Genomic DNA, 12,170 nt, shown 5'->3' with positions numbered 1-12,170 from the left:
TCTATGATTCTGTTGGGATATAACTCTACAGGGTCATACAAACTATACAATCCTGATACAAAACAAGTCATGTTTAGTAGGGATGTGCATTTTGATGAGTCAAGCTCATGGAAAGGTCTAAAGGAAAATCCAAATTCTCTAACTAAAGTGCATCTAGACTAGGATCATGATGAATCAGTGATAGATGAAGGAGTACAGGAAACAACCTCATCACTCCAACAAGAAAGATCTAGGCCAACAAGAATGAGGAATCCACCCATGTGGCTATCAGATTATGTCTTGAGCACTGATGATATAGTAAATCAAGAATGAGAAATGGTTCAACATTTAGCATTGTTTGCTGATGCTGAACCTATCAGTTTTGAAGAGGCAGTGTCAAACAAAACTTGGAAAGCAGCAATGATGGAAGAAATCAAGTCAATAGAAAAGAATGACACTTGGTAATTGGTGGAGTTGCCAACTAAAAAGAAACCAATCTCTGTCAAATGGATCTTCAAAGTAAAATTGAAGCCATATGGGACAATAGCTAAGCATAAAGCTAGATTAGTTGCAAGAGGATTTATGCAGAAGGAAGGACTTGATTACTCTGAGGTGTTTGCACCAGTGGCTAGATTGGAGACAATAAGACTAATAATAGCTCTGGCCAGTTGGAACAAATGGAGCTTATGACAACTACATGTGAAATCAACTTTCTTAAATGGTCCATTGGAAGAAGTAGTGTACATCACACAACCTCCAGGATTCATCACTAAAGGAAGTGAGCACAAAGTGTTCAGACTAAAGAAGGCACTCTACGGATTGAAGCAAGCACCTAGAGCATGGAACAAAAGGATTGACAAGTTCTTGTTCAACTCTGGTTTTCATAAGTGTGAAGTGGAATATGGTGTGTACACCAAATCAACAAACCAGAACAGAGATATCCGCTTATTTGTCTCTATGTTGATGATCTCCTTATCACTGGAAGCTGCTCAAAGGGAATTGAAGAGTTGAAGGTAAGCTTGAAAGAAGAGATCTAGGACGACTCTTATACTTCCTTGGTCTAGAATTTCAACACACAAAGCAGGGCTTGTTTATGCATCAGAGGAAGTATCTACTTGAAGTATTGAGCAAATTCAATATGATGAATTGCAATTCAACTGAAACTCCAGCATAAACTGATCTAAAGCTAGGAAAGTGTGAAGAAGAAGATGATGCAAATGCCACTGCATTCAGGGAGATAGTGGGTAGTCTCAGATATATTTGTCACACAATGCCTGAAATCTCCTTCAGTGTAGGACTAGCAAGCAGATTTATGAGCAAGCCAAAGAACTCTCATGTACTTGCAGCCAAGAGAGTTCTTAGATACCTAAAGGGGACTATTGATTTTGGTATTGTCTTTCCTCATCAAACAGAATCTCTCAAACCTCAACTAAGAGCTTATTCAGACTCTGATTGGTGTAGTGATATTCTGGATAGGAAAAGCACAATAGGATACGTCTTCTTTCTGGAAGGAGCTCCAATCTCTTGGTGCTCCAAGAAGCAAAAAGTAGTGGCCTTGTCAACATGTGAGGCATAATATATTGCAGCTTGTGCAACAGCATGTCAAGCTTCATGGCTCTCTGCAGTATTTGATCAGCTTGGTGCTAATGATGGAGAAGGGGTTGAACTAAATGTGGATAGCAAATTAGCCATAGACTTGGCAAGGAATCCAGTCTCACATAGAAAGAGTAAGCATATAGAAACTAAATATCACTATCTAAGGCAACAAGTGGCAGAAGGAAAGGTCAAGTTGTTACATTGCAAAACCGAAATGCAGGTGGCTGACATTCTAATTAAAGTTATGAAGATTGAAAAATTCAAAGAGATGAGAAGAATGATGGGAGTTTGCAGCCTTGAGGAGGCTAAATTGGTGAACTAAAAGGGAATTGTGTAGCTTGTAATAGTATAGCTAAAGGAAATGTAATGTAGTTTTGAATCATGGGGGTGTTAGATTGTAATTCAAAAGTTAGTTAGAAGTGATATGTGTACTTACTATATAAAGCAAGGTGCACTTAACTAACAAAAACCAGAAAATTTCCTGATATAGAAAGTGGTTAATCACTCACTCAATTGCTTATCATTTTGCACAAATTCTCTCTCAATTTCTTTCTTTTGTTCTTCTTTAATCTTTCATGTTCTAACACACATGAGCTACTCTATGATATTTTTCATGTTTCTGTATTTGCAAATTGATTTTAAAAAAATGAAGAGAAATGAAAGACTTAAAAACAATGAAATATGATTCTGGAACCTTATTTATCTTCTTTCCTTTCTAGAAGCATAAATTTATTTTATATATTAAGAATAATTAAAGAGGTACACTTGTTCCTAGATTTTAAAACATATTTCTTTCCTTTCTTTTCTATTTTATTTGGTATACAGAGGGGCAAAAGCCCAAATACCATATTCCATGATCTTGGAGTTATTAGCATATTCAATTCACAGTAAATTTGATATCAGAGGCTAGAAATAACATAATTACAATACTTAGAAATAAACTGTTTAAACAAGTTTTATATATATTATTTAGAGGAGATATTCACTTACTCCAAGAAGAGGAAGGAGAATAATGTTATATATTTGTTTCAAATTCCTTCTAATATCATGTAACCGTAATTAGGTTTGTGCGCTTATACACCTGTTATCAAATAATATATTTACCCGCTGAGTGCTTCGAAAAACTTTATCTAATCTAGTTAAAAAAAATTGTCTTACTTCTCTATTATTTGCTTTTCGATTGTGTATAATGATAGTCTCCAATTGTAAAACAAGAGCCCGAATGAGAGCATCATACGCATGATACAGGATCTGTCCCAAAAACAAAATGTTTTTATGATTCTATTCAATAGTTATAATAATTAATATAAAAATATTAGTTTATATTTTTATAACTTTTTTAAATTAAATAAAAGTATAAAATATTTTGACTTATCCAAAACATAAATAGAGATATCAATAGAAACAGTAGATTTTCATTCCTTGTATCCATATTTACGAATTATTCTATTCATGTGAAATATTTATTAATGAGAAAAAGAGATATAAATAAGTTTTATAAATTATCATTACATCTTAAGAAAAAAAAACTTGCATAAAAAGATATATATAACACATCATATTTAGATATAAGTGTATTTTTACTTTTTTTGTGTTATCATTAATGACTAAATTTTAATTTTAATTAAATATTTAATGTGATAGTAAAGCTTTTTGTATATGTGATGAGATGGCTTTTGTGTACAAATTCCACGTAGACCACGCTTAATTTTGTGTTTCATGTCATCCACGTTGGACTGAAAATTGTGACAGACAAACATGGAAAAAATGGAAGGGGATTGGTTCTCTCAGACTAATCAATATTTGCAAATAAATGGAAAATAATTCTTCAATTTCATTTTATTCTATAAAAATAATTTATTAAATACATGTGTCTAAATATAAGTGACTGAGATAGGATTGGCAACATCAATTTGAGATAGGTGATCCTCATCCAAAAAATGTAGGTCGTATAATTTTACCAATATGAATTGGAAATGAAAATATGCACCGATAACATGACACTAACAGAGGTACTTTGAACTCAATCTTTCATCCCAAAACCGGAAGACTAGATATTGTTTAATACAAATAACTGTTCAATGGATTATATATATAAGGGTGAATACTCAATTTTATGTGATTTATTTACAAAATTTAAAAAAATATATATAAAAAACTCAAAAGCAATTTCAAATTGGAAAATAACATTTTTTATGTCAAGCAACTAATTATATTTCATTTGACCTTTTTATTTTTAACCAACAAATTACAAAATCTGATATGTTACAAATATTAAAAGGGAATGAATGATACAAGAGGTGTGATGTGGGGAAATAAAGGGAGTGAATCAATCACTCAGGAAAATAAAACGGATAAGAGGGAGGGATTTAAAAAGAAAGGAACATATAATGTTGAGAAACTGAACATGGAAAAAATGCACCCGGGAGTTTAAAAAAGAGAGGGGAGACTTCTGAAAAGGTAAAGAGAGAGAGAAGAAAAGGCAAAGAGAGAAAGATAGTATATGTGGTTCAACAATTAAACATGAGAAAAAGAGAGGTTGAAGCTCAAACAAGTTTTCCATGAAGTCAATGAGATGTGTCACATTGATATTTAAGGTTTTGTTTGAGAATGTGAATTTGGAGGCAAAGAGAATGAATAGTTTTAGAAAACATCTCCTTATTTATGAGTCATATAAAAAAAAGAGGAAAATTTTGGAGGGTTTCTCAAACCCATATAAAAAATACCTAAATATTTTTAATAAAATTATATAATTATATATTATTATTCATTTCTCATTTTTTTATTATATTTTTAAAGTAACAATAAAAAAAATATTCTAACATTATTATTAGTTTAACATATCATCTCACTTGCATACTTTGAACCCAAGGAAGATGGTTGTATTCTTTTCTCATTCTCTTTCTAGCTCTTTTATCCATCTCATTCTCTTTCCCCTCAAACTCTCAAATATAACATATCTTCTCAATAGCCATCTAAACCTTCTCATAACTCATCACTTCAATAATAAACTCTCTATCTTCTCCCTTTACATTACCATGGCTTCTTCTTCTGATACATTGAACTCTTTTGCAAACTCTTATAACAACTTCATCTTCTCAACACACCTTATAAAGCTTGATAGCCCAACTATGAACACTGCTCACTAAGGGTTTGCTTTGGGCTATTAAACACATTCATGAGACTCTCAAACCTTCCTTTTTTCCTTTATTTCCCTCCAAAATCTAACTCTCAAACTAACCTTAAACAAAACATGCTTGTTCTATTACCGTCGTCATAGACCTGTCTTATAAATAAAAGAAATTGAGAACCCATTGTTAAAGATCCAAGGCAATCCAACGTGATACTTGATCAACAACAAAGTCATTTGGCTACACTCCTCATATCAAAGGTATTATATTATTTTATTGACTTTAATGACTTAGTATATAATGCCCTTGGAGCTGGTTCTTTCTTTGCTGTTTATAAGGATTATGGTTACATATATACACTCTCATGTCAAAGCTATATAAAAAAATCCTATCCTAGTCTTAAGTCAGAGTATTAAATGATGAATTCGTTAAAGGATTATTGTCACATATATACCACTAGACCAACACTTTTTTAAATATATTTTAAGAAGTTGTTGTGATGTTATGCTTCTATTCTCCCCCTTAATTAATTATGATTGAAAAAATGTTTAATTTTAAATAGTTATTTCTAAATATTCTTATTACATTAAATATTTTTTATGGAATTTGAATAGTACGGTTTACGGTATGTTTTGACTCTTCCTTTATGTTTTAGGAGCGGAAAGTCGGTCTACGATCAGTATTGTATCTTTGCCATTAGTTCCACTTTTCTAAAATAAATTATTTCAAAACATATTTTAAATTAAATTTATTGGAATTTGAATAGTCTGGTCTATGGTCTATGTCGTTTCTTCCTTTCTGCTTCAAGAGTAGAAAATCGGTCTATGATCAGTACTATCTTTTTGCTATTAGTTCCATTTTTCTCAAATAAATTATTTCAAAACATAATTTGAATTAAATTATTAGAATTTGAATAGTTCGGTATACGGCTTGTGTCGTCTTTTCCTTTCTGCCCTAGAGTGGAAAGTCTCTCAACGACGAGTGTTGTCTCTTTGCTATTTATTCAATTTTTATAATAAATAAATTATTTAAAATATATACTTTAAAAATCTAAATATTTTAATAGGGATTTGATAACGAGATTACGATTCGTGTCACATATTTCTTTCCTTTCGAGTCGAGAATCTGATATGATCATTAGTATTTCTTATGTTATTTATTGAAGCGGGAAGGGGGTAATTGGCCAATATCGACTTTTCGTCTATTAATCTCCTCAATCAACTTTAATTAATCTCTAAATTTTAATCAAATCAAACCAATCAAGTCAAACATCTTTATAACTAGAACTACTTAGTTTTAATTTCATTATTATACATAGGATATGTAGGATCAAAATAATATATTGTCACACACAAATATAAAAAATAAAATATTTTGTTTCAATGATTAAATGTTTAAATTTGTTTAAGGGTATAAAAGTCCATGTTGTTAGTGAGGGTATCGTTTTATTATGGGCAGACGGAGTGCTAATATCTTCTCTGATCCGTAATTGAGTCCCTAACTCAGAAATATGTTCAAAAGATCATATTATCCAAATTGGGCACAATAGAGAGTTTTCTATGTTTTAATTGCAAAGAAAGTAGTCGCAACTCCAAATCTTTTAGGAGATGTTGAAATCGAGTTTGCATCTTCCTAAGTCGTAGAACCAGTCTTCCAACCAAAAATCGGTTGTGACAACTAGCGACTCCGCTGGGTAGGGACATAAGCAGTTATGGTTTAAACCGCTAAATCGATGGAACCGAACCAAACCACAAAATATGGTTCGGTTCGATTTTGCGGTTCGGTTTAGTTATTTTTTTAAGGAGCCATTTATATTCAGTTTGGTTCATGGTTGTAAAAATTTAGGAACCACTAGAACCGAACCGACCAAAAATTAAAAAAAATAGAAACTAGAGAATTCTTCAACCAATTTTGTAGCTTAAATTATACATTTTGTATGAATTGTAGTGTTATATATGACTATATGTTACTAAATTGTTATTATGTTAGTGTTATATATGTTACTGCTTACTAAATTGTTATATATATGTGATACTTAATCAGTATCATGATGATTTGTAATATATCTTTCTGACTTCCGTGGTACTCGATTTGAAAATAACATATACTATAATTTATTATACATGTATTCCTCTATATGTTACTAATTGTGAATTGTACTATTGTATATGTGGTCATTCATTTTTTTTTCCCTAAATTACATAATTGTTATATATGTTACTGTGTACAATTGTTATTTTATGGACAAACAATATCTCTTATAATACATTTTGAACTTTCAATTGTTGCAAAAAAATTATAAAAAAAACCCATAAAAATCGTGGAACCGAACTGAACCGTTCATGAATGGTTCGGTTCGAGTCTTGCAATAAATTTGCGGTTAATTGAGGTGAACCAAACTATATCTTTGTGACCGGTTCGACCATTGAATTGCACCAAAAATTGAACGAACTTTTACACCCCTACCATTAGGATGCCCATAAGAGAGTTAGACCCAGAGCCTGCTGACTACATGGACTTAAATACCCATTTTTTGCTTTATTTTTTAATATTTGCTTTATTTTTCTACTTTAATTTATTAACTATTAACTCTCAATTTAATTATTATTGCATATTTTTTAGGGTTGAGATTTATTTTCAATAAAAAGGTTTGCATGCTTCCCACACAATTTCCCAATATACTCGAGTTACACACATAAACTTCATACTCGAGTATTAGATATTAGGTTTGAGTAAAAAAAAAGGACATATGCCTTACCAATATTGGTCTAGTATCAAATCTTATATTGTCATAATGGATCACCCATGTTGTTCTTGGTATTGTGAGTTAGTTGTTTATAAGGAGTTCGTCTCCTTTTATTTCTTACCCATGATTTCAAATTTGCACACACAATTTATTACGATGAATAGATAAAATTATTTAATAAACCATAGTACAAATTTATTACAATAAATAAATATATATATATACATATATATATATATATATATATACATACATATATATATATATTATATTTCATTTGTGCCCATACCCTTCCTACAAAACGGTGGTGAAAAATTAAAAGTAGAAACAAATCAATTTTAAAAAAAAAATAGTCAACCTAGAATCAAACTCAACAAGTCAAGGCTGCATTACAACTAAATATCTTAACTTTAAGTTTCTTCACACTTTGAAAAAGTAAAAATCTAAACTTTTAAGTTTATTAATTATTGACACGTAGAAGAAGAGATGAGATAATTGAAAAAGAGAACACAACTTCTACCATATATTTTTAGCATCATTATCAATCTTTAGAAATTAACAAATTAGACAAAATTAATAGTAAAATAAGAGCCACAAAGCTTTGCAATATATGAAAATGAATGCCCACAATCTGAAAAATAAAAAAATCGGAACTTCTAAAAAATACAGAAGAAATCCATAACATAAAATGACAAAATGACTTATGAGGATACTCGGTAATGAAAGTTGTTTCAACGCTGAAACCCTCATTTATTTAAAAGATGCGTGTCTTGGATCAGATCTCGAACATTAGTATGTGTGGATAACCTTGATAACAATTGTGAGAATTCAAACATGTTCGAAAGTAAATCAAATTTTGTTTTTAAGTTTCTTATCTTCTTGCTTGATGAAAATGAAGTTTTTGTTATAAAGGTAAGTGATGGAAGGTTGAAGAAGTTAAAAAAAAATTTACTTGTGAGATAAAGAATGTTGAGTGAGTACGATAATATATAAACTAGAAAAAAAAATTAATTTGTCAATGAAAATCTCATTTGACCGATTCATGAATAATGAAATTCTACTAAGAATGAATAATGAAAATAAAATGAACATAAAATTATACTTACTTTGACGATCGAGATAATAGATTTTTTGAATAAAAATAAAAAAATATAGGAGAAACAGTTTCTGAGTCTTAAAAAGAGACAAGATGGAGAAATAAAATTGAAAAAAGAATAGAGAGGTGAAACACCTTTCGATAACTGAAGGAATAATATGGATAAATGTTCATCATCCAACATGCAAGATTAATTTGACGGAAATAACAGCTTCTTTAGAAAGTTGTCATAGATAATGTGTCTAGTTTAATAATTTCACTAGTCCAATCAATTTATAATAAGATAGCATGGCTTATGGTGTTCCGGACATAAATTTGGAAAATGAAGGAGAAGAGGCTTATGGCTTGTGGTGTTTTTCCATTTGTAATTTACGTGATTATTATTATTGTTGTTATTCTTATATTAGTATTAGTATTAGAAGAATTTGAAAAGACAGTTGATATATTTTTGGACTTGGGCTATCATGAGTGGTATGAATCATATATTTTGAAGATAATTGTGAAAAAGGATAGAAGGAATATTATGAAACTCAAACCGGATATCAACTTAAAATAGGTTTTGTATATGTGTTAATCAATTTAATTGGTTAAACATTCGGTCACACCATAAAATATCATATTGTCATATATAATTATATGATTAATTAATATAAGTGAATAGTGCATATAAACTAGATCATTCAATCTTCTCTGTATCAATTTATTCATATTCATTGTGTATTCTTTCAAATACAATTCAATTTCTTTCACGGCTAGAAGAAGATGTTGGTTGGTTCAAAATTTAAATAGTTAATTCTTATTATGGTGTCTCTACCTACCAAAGAATATAAAAAATTTAATTGGAACACAAAAAGTAGAACAAATAATCTTCACTCTAAATAGAAATAGTACAAACATCATAAAAACAGTTAGTATACTATTAGGGTTCTCTTGCACTTTCATTTACTTCTTTTTTCATGATTGGACACACCCTATGTTTTAAGCAAAGTTGGCATGAAAAAGTGAGTGCTTGGTGAAAGATTTTTACGCCCTTTACTCTGTGCATCTTATACATGGGTTTTATTTCTTCACCATGGTAAACTTTGGAGACATAATCAATTTCATAACACATAAATAGACCAAATCAGAAAAAATAACTTCACAACACAAACAACCATAAAACTAGAAAAAAATGGTCATAAAATCAGACATAATTCAAATAACATCACAATACATAAACAGGCATAAAACGTACTCTATGACGGTGGCGATGACACTCCCCTGCGACGGTGGTGATGACACTCCCCTGCGGTGGTGGTGACGACACTCCCCTGCGATGGTAGAGACGACACTCCTCTAGGACAGGTGACGGTGTGCGACTACATTTCAGTTGGCCAGTTTGTGTGCTGCTGTCGTTTTTTTTATGGTGTGTTGTTGTTGAGTGCTATATCTAATTTAATATTTAGTTTTTTAATTGTTTATTTTTTAATTGGTAGTTAGTTGGGACCGTGTGTGACACTGGGTGACAGTCGTCCATGAGGCATATCAGGCTATTCAAGCTCAAGAATGAGAGAAATATGAAAAAGTAAGAATTTATATATATTGAACTTCAATGAATGGAACTTTTTGATAAAAAAATGTGTTTAATTGAGCACAATGGATGTTCACACAATGCAAAAAAGATCAACAGATACTTTTTTTAGTAGCTAAAGAAATATAGATTTTGTATCTATATACTAATTTGTAAAGGTTAGAGAATTTTTATTTATAAAAGAGGTGAACCAAATCCAATATCTAGTTTAGATTAAATAAAAAAAAGATGAATATAATTAAGTTAGTTTGGATTAAATCAATGAATTTAACTAATTATGTTAGTTTGGATTAAATCAATGAATATAACTAATTATGTTATTTACAATAAACATTAAAATTATTTTGTAAGTAACTACCCTTAACTTACTAACTTTTGTAAACAAAGGAATTATTAAGATTACAATATAGGTCGCTTGCATTACAAGTTGTCACCTTTGATTTTGAATTTATGCTCGTGCTCGTGGCACTGGCCTTGTGTTAGCTCGTACCAGTGCGTGTGTCATCTCTGCTCGTGCTTGTGCCGCTGGCCTTATGTTGGATTGTGTTAATGATTGTGTCATTACTCTTCTTGTATATGTGCTACTGCAAGATTTTATGAAAGAGAAATATAATATAGTGAGGTTGAATCTTGTGACAGATCCATATGGTGATTTGAAGAGGGGTTGATAGCCATTAATAGCTCTCATACAATGTGAAAAAAGATAGAGAAAGAAAAGTGTGAAGAGGAATATCGAGCTATTCAAGCTCAAGAATGAAAGAAAGATGAACAGGAAAGAATTTATGTCTATTGAACTTCGATAAATGGAATGAATTATCTTATTTACAATGAAAACCTTAATAGTTTCTTATACAAGTAATTTTGTTACTAACTAACTTTTGGTAACAAAGGAATTAAGTAATGATTAGAACATAGATTGCTTTAACTACAGGCTATTGCCAATAATATTGGATCTTTGCTCTTGCATGTTCCACTGGCCTTGGACTTGTGCTGCTGGCCTTGTGTTGGCTCATGCCAATGACCGTGCCATGATTATGCTCGTACTTGTGCCACTAACCTTGTGCACGTGCCATTATCCCTTGCCATTGGTCTGTTTGCTCGTGCCAATTGACATTGCCTTTGTCTTTGATATTGGCTCTACTTGTGTATGATATGCTTCATTTTCAACTTCCTTGTTCAATAACAATGCATCCCATTTGACCATGTTTTGACACAATTTTCTTTTCCGATATTTCCTAAATTGTTTCCTTCCCTAACTGTTCTTTTTATTTGTGCAAAAAGTATTTAAAAATATTGTACTATGTCTTTGGTATGAGTAGGATCATCTCCATTAAATTTCACATTAGGTTAAGGATAAAAATATCATTACAAGTATAAATAGAAAGATATAACTGTCATTTCATTTTAATTTTTGCTTTATTTTACATAGCACTTCTTTCCCAGTAATGGATAGGAGTCTAGCTCCTTTGGCATGTATATTTGATGAAGTTGGTGTTTAAACGAATGAGGCATTCTTCAAGAACTTGATTACTTAATTTACCTTACTATTTTTATTTTTTTACCATTCACATTCATTTGTGTAATGACTGAATTGGATTTGGATAGAATAAGGGAGGGTGTGAACATTTCCAATCTTTTGATGGGTTAACGATCAGAAAAAATAAGTGGGTTTTATGCGGGCTGTAGTGGATCAACTCGACCCAAAATAATATATTAAACTCAAATTTCCAATAAATAAATAAAAACTAAACCTAAAACGAAAAAGTATTTTAGGCTCACTAGACATTTTGTCTTCCACTCAATTTTATTTGGCTCTCAAATTTTGGTTTTGACCATTTCAAATTTTAATATGCAAAATTCACTTTTTTTCCACACCAGATACAAAATGTTAAAACTGGCCTTGGTTTTATGTTAAGAGAATCTTCCTTGCCATGGGGCATATAATCAAGCCAGCAACCTAGTTGCTACAGGAAATTTTGGGTAAAAAAGAATCCGAACAGATTTTTCTTGCCGAATAACTATGGTTTTATTCACACAAATAGCAGCAGATGC

The sequence above is a fragment of the Lupinus angustifolius genome, unplaced genomic scaffold (genome assembly GCF_001865875.1).
Source record: "Lupinus angustifolius cultivar Tanjil unplaced genomic scaffold, LupAngTanjil_v1.0 Scaffold_481, whole genome shotgun sequence".
NCBI lineage: Eukaryota > Viridiplantae > Streptophyta > Magnoliopsida > Fabales > Fabaceae > Lupinus > Lupinus angustifolius.
Note: the sequence above shows the minus strand (reverse complement) of the source record.